Source organism: Alosa pseudoharengus, unplaced genomic scaffold, assembly GCF_046254945.1.
Source record: "Alosa pseudoharengus isolate Yale_2024_CS ecotype anadromous, Long Island Sound unplaced genomic scaffold, YU_APseudo_1.1 YU_APseudo_1.1_scf_10, whole genome shotgun sequence".
In the NCBI taxonomy this organism is placed as follows: Eukaryota; Metazoa; Chordata; class Actinopteri; order Clupeiformes; family Clupeidae; genus Alosa; species Alosa pseudoharengus.
Window position 1 is genome coordinate 26,942,139 of NW_027468565.1, and position 15,298 is coordinate 26,957,436.

The following is a 15,298-nucleotide window of genomic DNA, read 5'->3' on the forward strand; positions in this document are numbered from 1 at the left end:
AACCCACAGTGTAGTAAAACCAATGAAACGTGTCTATGTGGGAAGACTGATATAAAACATCCCACATAGAGAAACCAGTAAACATACAAAAGCCTGTGCAATACTCTCTAATAGAGCCATCAGCAGCATTTGAATCATATCTTGCAAATTAACACATTAATGAGCTTGCTTCACGCAGAGGACAAATGATTGTTTCTGTGGGCGTGTATCTCTTGCTCTAAAGAGCACTCCTCCACTCCTCAAACCACATCTCCTCTGCTTGTGCTCATCCCCCCCAAGTACAAATGCCTCATTTCAAAATCGTGAGGTGGCAAACTGACAACAACAAACAACAAAGTCCAAATCATCTTGGGCCATGAGTGCCATTTGGCATTCTCTCAGGCAGTCATCGGTAGGTTAGGCAACTTAGGACAATGGCTGACCAGGCCACACAGTGATGGAACTGACCTCCGGCACTCTGTCCCAATGCTAGCATCCCCCCACCCCCCACCCCGGTCTTGGCACCCTCAACTCTCAGGGGGGTGGGGGTAGAGACAGATCTACCTGCTGCCGTCATTTTCCAAAAAGCTCCAAACTAATTTGATTGCTTGGACTTGACGTATTGATTCCAGAGCAGCTGATTACAAGCAAGACCAGAGATCCTGGGCACACAATGGCAATTATGAGTTGATTACATATAAACCAGGATTGGCGTCAACAGAAGGCTAAACCCACTGGGAGGGCAGACTCACTCACTGGACTCCCTGATGGAGACAGCTGTAGCACGGCAGGAGGGGTGACATACGGGGCCACTAAAGGATGGCGAGGTCCACACAGTACACATGACGTTAGCGAGCTTTAATATCTCCTTGGTGAGCAGCATAGCATGAAGAGTGTACAGAGCATTCAGTGCATCTCAATTGTTTGTTGACATTTCTAAGATGTATTTTGTTTACATTACTGAGACCCGAGGAAGGTAATCAAAGACTGTGTAGTCTGTACAGAAAGCAGCACGATATCAGAAAAGGCCTTTTTGAACCTGCAACACGGCAAAATAACGTTGACAGTCTAGGCCCATTTTACTTTTCACAGCAGAAAATCTCCCACTTTTATGTAAGGTGTGGTGTGGCAGTCTGCTGTCTGGAAGAAAAAATGTCTGTGCCTTCAGTTATCTGAAACTTTCAAAACTGTTATATAATGACTTAAAGTCCTCATGCACTGTGGCTGAATTCAAAGATGGGCAAGTTGAAATAGCTTGAAATGGTGCCTGAGAGCTTTACGCCCTGTGTCAACGGAAGTCACATGAGGCCCTTACAACCAAAGTTTTTTAATCTATTCCCCACTTATTCATCACCATTTAGGTGTGACAAGCCACACTCTTACTCTTAGCATTCATAAGTGAACATATCAATGTGCCTGAATTCAGGCATGGGGCAGATTGTGTAAGATTTGAAATAGTTTGAAACACTACCTTTTCTAGTCCCCACTTAATTAATCTCCATCCAAGTGTAACAAACCACACTCTAAGCACTCAACATGGATTTTATTTGATCTTAGGCTACTTTTATCTTATCAGTTTAGCACCCTATTATTGCAATTTCAATAATGATGCAATGATGTACATTCAACTATGCCACAATTGGTCTGGGGCCGTTGCCGAATAAAAGAATTCAAAGAGCAGACTTGAGCCTGGAAATGTGAAAAGTAGGTTAAAGAGATTCCAAAGCCACCCGGTGACATGGTGCATCCCCTTGGCTCTCACTACCGGCTGATCAAGTTGGAGAGGCTGTCAAGCCTTTCAAAGCGAATGACGCCATCTAACACGCACGTCTGAAGTCCCCATTCTTGGCAATGGTCGTACCTCTTGTTGTAACATCCGTGGTGCACATGCAAAATTGAACGAATTCCAAATCACATCTGGATAGATAACTGAAATAATTAGGCATGCAAGGCAACAATGAACACTGATGAAGTAACTGCCAGCACATAAGAATTTTTTTTCGAGTAACATTATAGCACATTCTGATACTGCATAACACGAAATGCCTACTCGAGGGGGGTGAGGAGAATAACCCACAGCTAGGGAGGGATCTCAAATTTCCAAAACATACACCTTCGAGTCATGGATTAGGACAGGAAGGGGCCCACTAGCAAACTACACAAAGCTCACATTTCTGTATTACTCACTGCACTGTAGCCTACTGTACTTGCCAAACGCGGTGAAATAAACCCCTGTCCGAGGTCTGTTTCAGATAAATCACATACACCTTACCTTGACAACTGTAAAGATTCATACTAAATAGCCTATGCTGTCTACAGTATGGCATTCGATAATGCATGTTGCGCACAAGACAGCGACAGAGGGGCAAAGCTACGGCTATTGTGTATATAAGTTGACTATGGCTTGCTGAAGCGTGTGGGGGCATAATGGCATGTCACGAACTTCCATTTCCATTGGCAATTCCAACAACACAAAAAATGTGCTTTTGGCTGTTTTGAGATGTCTGTCATTCTATAGGAAACGCTGCAAACCCTAAGGGGCACTAAACCGGCGCACGATGGAGCTACAGTTGGAGAGTGTTGTAAGTTGCTCATCCCAATAACGTTAAGCTATTTAGTCATGAAACTGACGGAGTCCTAAACTGACTGAATAGTCCTTCACTTATGGCAAATGTGATACGCGTGAGCATAGCAGTAGGCTACGCATCTTTTTACTTAACTGTTTCAAACATGTTCCTGACAAAAGATTTCAGAGGTCTTCGAGTGCCATTTAGGAAATGAATTGAAAGTTTTACAAACCCTTATTAATGTAATTTCTATTTACACAAATCAACACAAACTACCAGTAAACGATTCAAAATAACTGGGTCTTGTATTACAGTGCAAAGTCCATTCCATCACACCTTTAACTCGCCAAGCCTTTTCCCCGCCCGCGATGGTCTTTTGAATCATTCAGCCTATGCGCTTCGTTTTTCCGCAACGTATCCAACACACTTGCCAAACGTAGGCTATTTCTAAAGTCGTGTAATTTCCACTGAATGTTTTAAAACATGTTTCCATCATTTTACAACATGCTGGACGAAACACTTACAGAAAGACAACAGGAAACAGTCCTAAAACTATTTATAAATGTATAAATGTTTAAGGTTTTCACGGGGTTGCCAAGTGCGGGTTAGGCTACTTACTGTGAGACCACCGGCAAATTCTCAACGCTTTCGGTTTTCCCTCTTGCTTATTGTCGACTGTCACGAGTGTGAGTGCAAACATTTACATCGCCTTGCTTGTGCTCTTTGGGTTTGCAAACACGAATCCGACAGACCTATAAACTTACCGTAATGTGACAAATAGAGACATTTGACTCCGTGCTCTTCTACCGTAACATTTAGAAGAATGCTACCATTGGGATTGTAACATCATGTCCGACCATACAGTAGCCTAGGCTATACCACACACCTTTGAGATGCAAACCTACAGAAGAGTTAAGATGTCTATCAGATATAGGCCTACATTGCAAAGTCGGTAGATTGCTTTAAAATTAAATTAATTGTTGTCTAGGCCATGTAATGCCCTGAGAAATTGTAAGGTTTTTCCCTAGAATTTACTTTTACTCTATTGGAAATAAACAAACTGGAGCTGTTATGCAAGACACAGTGCTGAAGAAGAGAACATATCTGAACATGTGCACATATGGTTAAAAACAAAATCTCCGAAGACTCATTTTGAGGGACAGAGATGGGTCTGTAGTTTCTGAGTGCAGTCTAATTTAATGATGACGTTTAATAGCCTACTGAGGTTTTGAGGCTATGGGAAACTCTCCTTCTCGAATGAGTAGTCTACAGTGCCGCTTGAAAGTATGTGAACCCCTGGAACAGTTTGGAGTTTTCTGTTGTTTTATCATGATTTTCTTATTTTATCATCACCATTTTTTTTTAATATGAACTGTCAGGTGTGTATATTTATCAAATGGATGGGCTTGTTTAGAGCGAATTGTGTGAGAAACCAAAAATCACGAAACATGGAATTATGTATGTTATATAATGTATGTACAAAAGTAAGTGAACCCCCAGCTGCATTGGTAAAGTCAAGTGGGTAATTGATTAATGTAAAACATATTTGGGTGCTGAAATAATCAATTAAGCATACTAATCAAACAGACTTCCTTTGGAAAGGGTTTGAGCAGCCATGATTAAAAGAGGGAGGAAATCCACCAAACCACTGTAGTGCCACCCACAGGGATCCTCAATGCCAAGAGGAAAGGAGATATCCGAGGACATAAGGAACAGAGTAGTGACAGTCCATCAGTCTGGGGAAAGCTACAAGACCCTCTCTAAAAGATTTCAGCTCCATTTATCCACTGTAAGACAAATTATTTGCAAATGGAGGGCTTTCAGAGACCTTCTGGAAGTGCACTCTCTGGACAGGTGAGGCCAAAATAGAATTATCTGGTCACAATCCAAATCGCCATGTTTGGAGAACCAGATGTGAGACGCTGGTAAATGGGTACAGAAGATGGTTGGTTGAAGTAGTGGTGCAAAAGGAGGTGCTACAAGAAATTAACTACATGGGTTCACATACTTTTGCAAATGTCATATTTTGAGTTTTTGTGAGCTAAACCACTTCTGTTGAATATATAATGAAAATATATAACTTTCTTTTGTTTCTATCTATTATCTGGTAGGTCAGCTTTACAAGTGTGGTTGCATGTGCATTAAATATATATATATATATATTTTTTTTGTGGAAAAAACAACTGACCATGTCCGAGGGTTCACAAACTTTCAAGCAGCACTGTCGTATTCAAAATATTCAAGACCAAACAGCACTAGAATTGTTAATGACTGTTAGACTAATATAACCTTCACTAATCGAGTGGGGAATCGAAGGGCCAGAAAACCCATTACAAACTGGCATTTACATTTTTTAATCATTATTATTATGTGGTGTGAAAAACTTTTGTTAACAGCCAGCATCGCTGTCTCTGTTCTTATAGCAACAATTTTATCACTGAAAAATAAAGGTGATAAAAATACCACTGCAGTGTGAGACTGAAATGTTGTTTTAGAGGGTAAGTTGGTCAAACAAAAGACAGCAAGAATTTAAGGTTGTCTTGGTAACCTACAGCCATTCAAGTGAGGTGAGATTGCACAGACACTTGCACAAGCTCCATGTCCCTGCTTAATGTTTCTGAGGGACTTTCAGCCTGGCGCAGAGACGGCTTTGCGTTTCTCCGTGTCCTTTTAGCCTCCTCTGCAGTGTCTCTGTTAGTTTTAAAATGACAGTCGTGCTTTTCTGTGGGGCCTTGACTTTTCCACAGATAATCACCCATGCACACCCACAGACCCTTCTGCCAACACCATTCATTCAAACTCTCATGCCCTGAGCGACCAATCAGACACCAGGTCTCCCACTGTCTCTGCCAATGTAACATCTCAGCAGTTACCGAGACAATACACATCATCTCAAATAGCCTCATTTCCTTAGTACTGGAGATCGCTGATTAACAAAAACAGGTGTCAGAAGGGTTCAGTTCCTGTATTGGGAAACCCTTTCCTGTGAGTGAGATTACCCTGAAAAAAGACTGACCGAACTGTAATATTTGAATATTATGCCGTACAGTATTATGTCCCATGCTTTTTAAAGGACATTTCTAAAGCTCCATTTAAAGGGGCATTTCTGAAGCTCCATTTAAAGGGGCATTTCTTATTCACATTTCAGTGTCTAGACACAAGGACAGAGTTCAGAGATTGAAGTCAAGCAGAAGTTTTCAAATGATGGTGTGGTATCCCCTACATCCATCTTTAACATCACACTGAAACACATGAGAAACTGATGGCAAGGTGAAATTCAGGGAGCCACTTTGATCTAGCCTCGTGAGACCATCCTGATCTCGCGAGCTTCAGATTTTCACTCGCAGATCAGTCTGGCCTCTCTCCGATAAGGAAAATTTGGAGCAGTTCGCCAAACGAACATCCAATCAGCGTTGGTTTTGAGCCGGGTTTAGGTGTGATGCAACGAGAAGCTTCTGTTCAATCTAAACAACATGGCGACTTCCACGGATGACATGAGCATACAGTAGTTATCGCTGAAGTTTTATCTGAATATTTGAGTATTCCTGGGTAAGCTAGGAGTCTCTGCAATGTAGCTTGGAGGAATGAAGGACACAGACATCCTCCACGACCAATTCAAGTTAGTGTTTGGTAGCACTGAATCTTAGTTACTTAACAAGAAGGAATATGCCGACTTGTAGCTTACCATGAAAACTTGGTGTGGGATTGTCGTTGATGAGGTTCATGTCACGTACAAATAGTAAGTTTAAAAATGTTAACGTTAGCTACTTATCTAACTTGTATGTTAAAAGATGGCATTAGATGAACGCTTCATTTATCTGATTGGTTGATTTGGACCGTCTATCACCAACATAGGTGGTGATAGACAGATGGTTTATCCAATCAGCTAACCAGTATTTTCGCCCCTTCCCAAACGTTCTCCAACGGAAAGTTCCCAGATGGATATGCGGAGCAAATGCGAAGCAATCCATCTGGCGGAGTCAGGCTAACTTTGATCACCATTGCAGAAGAGAACACAATGTGTCTGGCACTTGGCAAAATACTATTCAAAGTCTGAATAAATTCAGTGGCTGTACAGTGCAAGATGGAAACATAAATGCTTTTCAGGAGCAGACAGACCAAAGCCCCATTCTTTCAGGTAATTCAAAACTCCCCCTCACTTTAGTCTATACAACTCAGCCTTGTAAACACTGGGAGCTTGAAATAATGGTTAAAGTAATTCTCAGTAACATTAGGTGAGCAATTACGTAACCTCTATGACACTTTATGGATTATCCATTTTGTTTTGGGTGGGAGTCCAACATAAAACAGTCTGGAGAGTATTATGAAGAATATGATGCATTAGCAGAGAACATAAAGAATGTAATACTAAAGTGCAACATCACATTAGTGCTGTAGCTTTACTGATGATGCCTAATTGCTATTCAGTAATACTTAATACTTCATTTGAATTCTTATACAATGCTCTAGTGAAGTCACTCGCTCCAGTAGAATGTGTTCCTAAGGTTGTGATTTCAGCTTAGGATTTGGCACAGATTTATTGTTGTTTAAAGACTTTATCCCAGACGGGTTAAACTCTCAACTGTTCTGCTGGTGCTGAACCAAATATCTCTCTGCTGTTTTGGCTGTAAGCCACGTAACTGATGAAGTCTCCTTCTAGTGTAGACTGGCCTGATACAATCTAATTTATAATGTCAAGTTGTGGATGTGAATGTTTGATATGAACTGGAAAATGCTCACGGTTCCAGTTCTCCATTGCGAAGGAAGGAGTGTGATAAGAGTCATGGTGAAGCACAGGAAATTGGTTTATGATATGTTAAGGTCCATAAAATGTACACAGCGTCCTTCAACGACAACAATAACAACAACAACAACAATGCTTCTCAAGGCACCCAAAACGCTTTACAGTATCTAGTGACACAGTGTCCTCCTCCATAGCATCTCATGAAGAAGAAATTGTGTTGCTCTGTGTGTAGCTGCTGTAGGGTGTTGTGTAATAAATGAAGATTAAAGTGTGCACTCTTCTGATGGCAGAGCTGAAAAAGTGAGAGGGCTTTGGAGACCCAGGGGAAGGTAGGGTATAAAGATTAAGGGGGAAGGGGACGGGGTATGATATCACAAAGCCCTAAAACCGAGCTGTGGCCTCAAAACACGTCATATGTGTGTAAACCTGGCCTTTCCTGTCCAACTAGAAATAGAGAACAATGGCATTCCTTCTGAAACAGTGTCACGGTTCTAAAAGAGAGAGAGAGAGAGAGAGAGAGAGAGAGAGAGAGAGAAAAGATGTGAAAAACAATACAGTATAATCTTTTGGCTGGCTTCTGACTGCTGTACCTCCATTCTTTTTTGCTTTTTGCACTGAAACATATCTTATCAAAATGTCACACACCCAAAACAGCTATGGCAAAGTAAAAGGCTGTTGTTATCTAAAAGGGACACTCTGTCATGTTTTGGTGATAATGCAGCTATAACCTGCTGGTGAGCAAGGTAGGGCTGGCTGACGGAGGGGCATTTGTAGTAGTACAGACTCATTCTACCCTTCACAGCCCCTGATGTGGCATAAAAAAAGCTCCCTAGTCTCTTGGATGTCCTAAAAGCAGCCCTCACAGATGTGGCTGACAAATCGACCTTCCTCTGAAGAATCAAATTGACAGCGCTAGCTCATCGCTGTGCGGTCAGGCTGGCTACCCCCGGCCTCTTGACTGCTCCATGCTCCGTTGGCCCAGAACCACAGTGGGACCAGTGGCAAAGTTAATCCAATATCAATGAGGTCCCTGTCACTGCCAGACACATTCTCTGTGCTGTTGTTTTTATCTGGCTTATGTAAATGGCACCATTGCAGGCCCCCATAATGCGCTATCTTTTGAATATTGGGCCACATTCGTCTGTAATGGCTTAATAAGGTCATCATTCTTCCCCTTTATTTCGAGTAGGTAATGTCTTTACACAAAACCCTGCTGCTTGATTCTGACCATCAGGATATGCTGTTGTTGTTGCTGTTGTCCCTCTATGCTAATAGTGTGTGCTATGTAAATGGAGGAGCCTGCGGTGGCCTCTGTGCTTCCATGGGCATGCGGCACACACATATTAAATGTGTGTGTGTGTGTATGTGTGGAGGCCTAACTCAATAACGCTCACGACTCAGAGTCCTGTGGAGTCACAGGGGGACACAGAAAACAAGGACCTGGATTCACGCTAGCAGTTTAATTATACACAGTTTAACAGCTTGCCATTTTTTTCCCCCAAATGCTGCACTACATCAAAGGTGCACCAACATGGTATTGTAATCAGCCATGCACATTAGCACTGAAGCATGTGAAGCCAGTTAATTGAATAGCTCAGGGCTAGCCCAGGGTGAATAATCCGTCAATGGTTTTGCTTAGAAATGTTTGTATTTTGTATTTTGGGAATGAACATGAATGATAGTTCTGCAGTCAAAGCAACTCTTGAACACCTGTGCATATATTTGTGATATTATATAATCCTGTCACATCTGCTCTGAAAGGATTTCTATGTTGGTCCTACAAAATGTGTGTAATAAGTGAGTACAGTAGATACAATGTGTGAGCATTGAGTATAACTTTGTCATTCCCTCTACTGTTGAGATTGACTTTTAATGTGTCTGTGTTGCACTCTTTGGGCACCCTGGTCATCCCTGACCTCTAGAAAATGCCAGGCATTTATTTTCCAAACTATTGTGTCTGACTGTCTCTGTCTGCTTGCTCGCATCGGGTCAGACATGAAGCAGAGGGAGGGCAGTCCCATGGCAATTCACTGGACCACTTTAAACTTGACATTTTTACTGTGGAGACCTCTTATGTGGTCTGAACCACATATAAAAGGATCCAAAAGGTTGAGTTGAGACGGCATGTCATTCCCTGACCAATTCTCTAGGTACCGATGCACCAGACCCTCCCGGTCCATTTCTACAGTGTGACATTGCTGAGGGAAAACCTCAGCTGGTGCAATGTCATACTTGTTCATATCTGATTGGAAGTTAATACCATGCAATTCTGGAACTGTGCAGAAGTGAAAAGCTGAATTTTTCAGCAATTATGAGGTTGCACTCGGCAAATGAAAGCCAACAAGCAAATGAGGCAGTGAAACTTACTGGAGTGTCAACATTCCAGCACTCACAGAAGCAACCGAGGATCTGTCTTCGTGTGAAGGGGTGTGTTTGCGTCTTCAGCAGCAGGTCTGACCTTTCACTGGAGTGGAAGAAGGACCTGTTGGGGCTAATCAACGACCTTGGCTGAAGCACACTCAGATGCAGACAGAAACACTCAAAAACACACACATGCACACACGCATGCACGCACAGACGCACACACACACACACACACACACACACACACACACACACACGCACGTACGCACCCACACACGCATGCACACACACACAAACGTACACACCCACCGCAGACATGCACACACACACACTAACACACACACACACACACACACACACGCACACACACACGCACACGCACACGCACAAACACACACACACACACACACACACACACACACACACACACACACACACACACACACACACACACAGACACAAGACAAGACTACATTGTATATGCTAAGACTACATTGTATATGCTAAGACTACATTGAAAGGTATATTTAATTGCAAACCAAACCCAACACTGTACAGCAAAACACCCACACACATTGTAATTATGCTTTTGAGTTGAGGCTTCAACAACAGCTTTCCTATTAGCTATCTATCTATCTATCTATCTATCTATCTATCTATCTATCTATCTATCTGCGTGCAGGCTGCTTTGTGCCTTTTGATCACCATGTGCATTCACCATGCAGGACACAAAAGAAGACCATTATCTTTTTTTAGACAGGGAATATTACAGGTGCCGCCGTAGTCTACAATGAAAGACTGACTGATTTTTCTCTCATTCAACTACTAAATTGAGTCAGTCAGGCAGGCCAGCATGTTCCTCTTGTCAGTATTAAATCAAGAATATTGATATGGTGGATAACTAATGCAAAAGGTCTGAAAGGTCCTCTCCTTGTTTGATTGTCAGTTAGCATAATGTCAGCGGTACAAAGCCTAAAACGGTATAGAACAGCTTCGGAAAAGTTCTCTCGCCTGGGACTTCTGTTTAGCCACCTGGGTAAAGGTGCCACACCTAACCTTGAGAGAGCCCCTAAAACCGCGGGCACCTCCATCACATGACATGATTGGATGTGTCAACGTGCCAGGGCCAGCCAAACAGACGTGGTGGCTGAAAGGAGGGAACTCATCAGAACATCACGGGTACTGAGCTCCTCTCATCTTCTCCAGTGAATCACATACAAATGATGGGCTCGCCCTGTATAGGAAAGGACATGTGGAGGACATCAAAAAAATCAGGGACATAATGGTCTTTGTGGGAAAGCATGAAAGACTTCTACCCTTGGGCATTAATGATTATTAATAGGTTGCAGTCAGTGTGATTATAGTGTGTTGTAGAGTGGAGACAGGTTTAAGGCATTGGAAGACTCCAGAAGCACTGTTGGCCACAATGAATGGCAGGTGCTGTTGTTTCACATCTTAATGGCGAATAAGCACACCAAAACCAATGCATTAATCAGTCTACACCCCAACCCAGGAGGCTGCTTGATAGATTATGGTCCGGTTCTAGTGTGATCTAGGTGTACTGTCAACATAAATAATTATTTTGCTTATCACGTCGACATTCAATCATATTCTCCTGCAGCGGGAGCACAATTCATCTCAGATTCTGTTTCAGAAGAATGTTTCTCTGTTTCAGAAGAATGACCAATGCCACCAGGTCAAGATGATGTGGAGATAGGATAGGGTAGGGTAGAATAGGATCGGAGGTACCATATTGATCACTATGTACTATATTGATCACTGACAGGAAATTCAATGCATACAGGAAATTCAATGCATAAAATCAGCGAAACACATAGAATTTATAAAAACATATAGAATAACCAAAGAGTTAAATACATGTAAATGCATCTATAAATATACAAATAAGCTATTGTGATGTGAATGAGTTTGGCCTTCACATGCATTACCCCACTGGTGCAATCAGTCCTTTGGCAAATGTTTAAGCTATATTTCATATTTTGGAGATTTGAATGTGTTTTTGCAGGAGTCGTATCACACAAACAAGCACAGGAAAGCCTTTGAGATGCAGCGTCTGTGTGTACAGTATACTGTAGATATCTTGTGTCTGAAACTGTGTGCTGTGCATGAGGAGTGCTGACAGCTCTGCAGTCCCAGTCCCGGTGGCCTCAGTAAGGAGAGACGGGACTCGTCAGCTCGGAGAGAGACTCTGCAGCGGCGAATGAGGGCAAATGAGCCTCGAAGATGAGATTTTAGAATAGCATGGTGCACCGCAAGGAGTGGTTTCGGGGAAAAAATCAAGACAGCCAGATAGGCCCATCAAAGGAGCGAACTGACAGTCACAGGAACATCGCTCATCTCCGAGAAAGGAAGAGAGAGAGAGAAAGCAGGGAGAGAGGGAAGGAGATAGGGAGAGAGAGAGAGAGAACAAAGGCTGACACCATTTTCTTCCCTCTCTCTGCGTGGCTCTGATGGAATGTGAGAAGGGGACAGGGCTGGTGGCAGTGATGTGGTGGTAAGTGGAGGAGGTGTGTGTGTGGGGGGGAGGGGGGGGGGGGCTGGTGGAAGAGGTGTGTTTGTGTGTGTGTGTGTGTGTGTGTGTGTGTGTGTGTGTGTGTGTGTGTGTGTGTGTGTGTGTGTGTGGAAGGGCGCAAATTACAGGGCAATTGCTGGGCTAATGGACATTTAATGGAGAGGAGGTCCACATTCTGAGGGCACACTGGATGAATCGTATTCATATGGGCCATTTAATAAAATCCCATTCATCTTCCTTACAGTCTCTCCCTGGCTTAAGCCCAGTCTTCAAATGAAAATATGAGCTTTGGAAACATGAACTACATCAGTGGTGGCTCACAGCACTGGAAGCATCTCCTATCTCTGACGCACGGACATGGCTGGATTACACAACTACTTGGTTGAATTCTTACATGCAGTCATCATGTCCAATTCATCTGTAAATACTGTCATGCTCATGGAGCAGGCTACTCTTGAACTGGCAGCCGTCAGAAGCCTGACTCATGGAATGAGACGGTTCAGTAGATATGACGTCAGATATTAAATATCACATTACAGTAAGATCTGGTCATGCGGTTCTGATGTCTCTGCAGTGGCTATTCCCTGTGTGGGCACCTCAGTCATGACATGTTGGGATTGGCATCACATGCTTAATACACTGTATTTCAGGGCTGCTGTAGTCTGTAGTCACTCTACTGTACATTCAGCAGAGGCAGTTATTTGCAGTGTCAGCAGTGCAGAAATGTTTTATTCAAGATTAGTGGGCATTTTGAAGTTGACATTGAGTGAATTGATGATGTTGAGCAACTGTGTTTGAACTGAAGGTGACACAACAAAGTTTTTTTTTTTTTGAGAATGAGGTTTTGAGAGAAACTGAGCAAAACTTAGAGGCATAAAGGCTGAGAAAAGCTGAGAAGAGCCCAGAAAAAAAGTCATGGTAGTTGCTGTTCTCAACAATGGCCCACAGTTTCATACATTTCTTGTAAACTGCCTTCCTCCGGTCCCTTGTCTATCTGCCTAAGGCCAGGGGACGTCACCTCTTTTAGCTGAGATGTCAGCAATACTGGAGCTCCTCCCTGCAGTCTCATAATGGCGCCCGGACAGCAAATTTCAAGGGATTTATGTGAATCCCCATGAAGAGCCAATGAGAGTCTATGACATTTCTTTTCATCTGGTTCACAGCAGGCCAAAGACCCCAGGTCCGGTCTCTTCTTGTCCTCGCAGCACCAGATGATTTCATAGTTCATCACATGATTTACGGTCAGACAAATGCGTCTCTGCAGACAGTCTTGTCTTCTGAGAGAATTAGATCAATTATTCTCTAATTTATTTTAGGCCTAGACAAAAGAGATGCACAGCTTTTCAGATAACTGCAAAGTAATTCCACAATCACACATAATAGGGAACCGAGAACAATAGAACATTATAGTATTGAATAGGTTTTAATAATGATTTTTATAATGCACTCGATTGTTCTTTCTCATTCTAAAAGCTATTTTTTGAATTACAGAAGTGTAGCTGAGGTTGCTTTGATTCAAAAGTGTCTTATGTGAGCTGCTGTAAGGTTCCATAGTAGCGATGATTGCACCAGCACAACATGTGGGTTGTTGTGATTGTTGGCTGGGAATTTGCGGAGGCCTTTGTGTGAAAAGTCTGTCTCGTGAGATGACCATTGGAACATGGGTATTAGCCCGAGGCCATTGCCTATTCCCCAAACCATCTGTTTGCTGAAGAAGCAGGAGCACAAAATGTGGCATGTTTTAAAAAAGGGGGCGCAAAGCCAAAGTTTACAGTTGGGTTAAAGTGTCCAAGAGATTGTATTTACTAGTTGGAAGATTACCTTTGACCAGTGCCTAATATATCCAGTATCTCCTATACTCAGTGCACTGATGTAGAAAAAAAAGGCAAAAGCAAAAGGCTCAAGACTCTATTTTCCCTCCAGACATTTGACAGAAATGAAATGAGGCCTCTTGCTACTTGGTGCAATTTGCCGAGATGGAACTCACAAGTGCCTAATTAAAATGCAGTGCGACGTGCCATACACCTCCAGATTGTTCGGTGGTTGTCTGGACCTTTGGGAAGTCTTCTGGGACAAACACACACACACACACACACACACACAGTGTGGTCACAGTCAGCTGGTGGCTGAAAGCCTGACTGAATTAGCTGGCCTGTTTGAGTAGTCAGTCTGCAACACCTGTCCCTTGTGCAGTCGCGCTGCAAGCAGCTGAGGACAAGATTTGACCATTTCCCGGCGATGATGTCAACACACACTCCGACACACATGGCTGCAGCTGTGAAGATTATTAACATGACAGTACACCTGCTCTGGCTGTTTGAGCTTCCCTGAGTCTCTTGAAAAGAAACTCTTGAGTTCTTATAAGAATTTATACATTTATTTTTTATATTTATATATTATCTTTTTTGGGAGGGGGTTGGTGGCACTTCCATGCACTATCGCCCAAGTACATTTCCAATTAGTTTTGCTGTGTGTCTGCAGTGTGAAGATAAGAGCAATGCAGAGCCACCAGCAGCTATCTTGAGGAGAGCTGGTCTGATTTGCTGGACAAATCAATTCTTCTCTTCTCACAATCTCCTCGCATCTGATTGTGTTCCCTCCCCCTCTCATCTTCTCCTGCGTTGGTTCTGACGCATAGCTGTCTGGTTCTGTTTCTGCTGTCACCCCCCCCCCCACCCACACCCTCTTGTGACAACAACTACAACTACAAAAAATAATCCTTACCAGTGGGAATGAAAAGGCATACCAATAAGTTCAACAGCCCCACCCGAGATGTTCCATCAGAGTGCATGGAATGTGCGGCAATCAAATATAGAACTTCTCAGGACACTCGCCAAGAATCAGACAAATAGATGGACCATACTTGAATGTGCCATCAGCAGCTGACCACAATCTTTCTGAAGTGCTGAGCCATAAATAAGCCTCAAAATATGTCTGTGATATGGCCTTTCAAGGAAAAGAAAAACTCTTAAAAACATTTACAGCATTATGACGAGGTGAGTGTGAGTGGATACTATTGCTGGAGCCCTTCAACGTCAGAAATCCAGAAGTAAAATGGAGGACACTCAGAGTGTGGGAACACACAAACAGATTCACTGCCACTGCTGCAAC

At 42.8% G+C, this 15,298-nt stretch overlaps 1 protein-coding gene across 1 annotated transcript in view; it reads right to left on the reverse strand.

The window, feature by feature from the left end:
* Positions 1 to 3,277, reverse strand: part of LOC143104937 (tumor protein p53-inducible protein 11-like) — a 58,167-nt gene extending 54,890 nt beyond the window's left edge. Inside the window, exon 1 of the mRNA XM_076269279.1 lies at positions 3,165 to 3,277. The gene's annotated coding sequence lies outside the window, so the exon portion shown is untranslated. The remainder of the gene's footprint in view (positions 1 to 3,164) is intronic.
* Between the last annotated feature and the right edge of the window lie 12,021 nt (positions 3,278 to 15,298).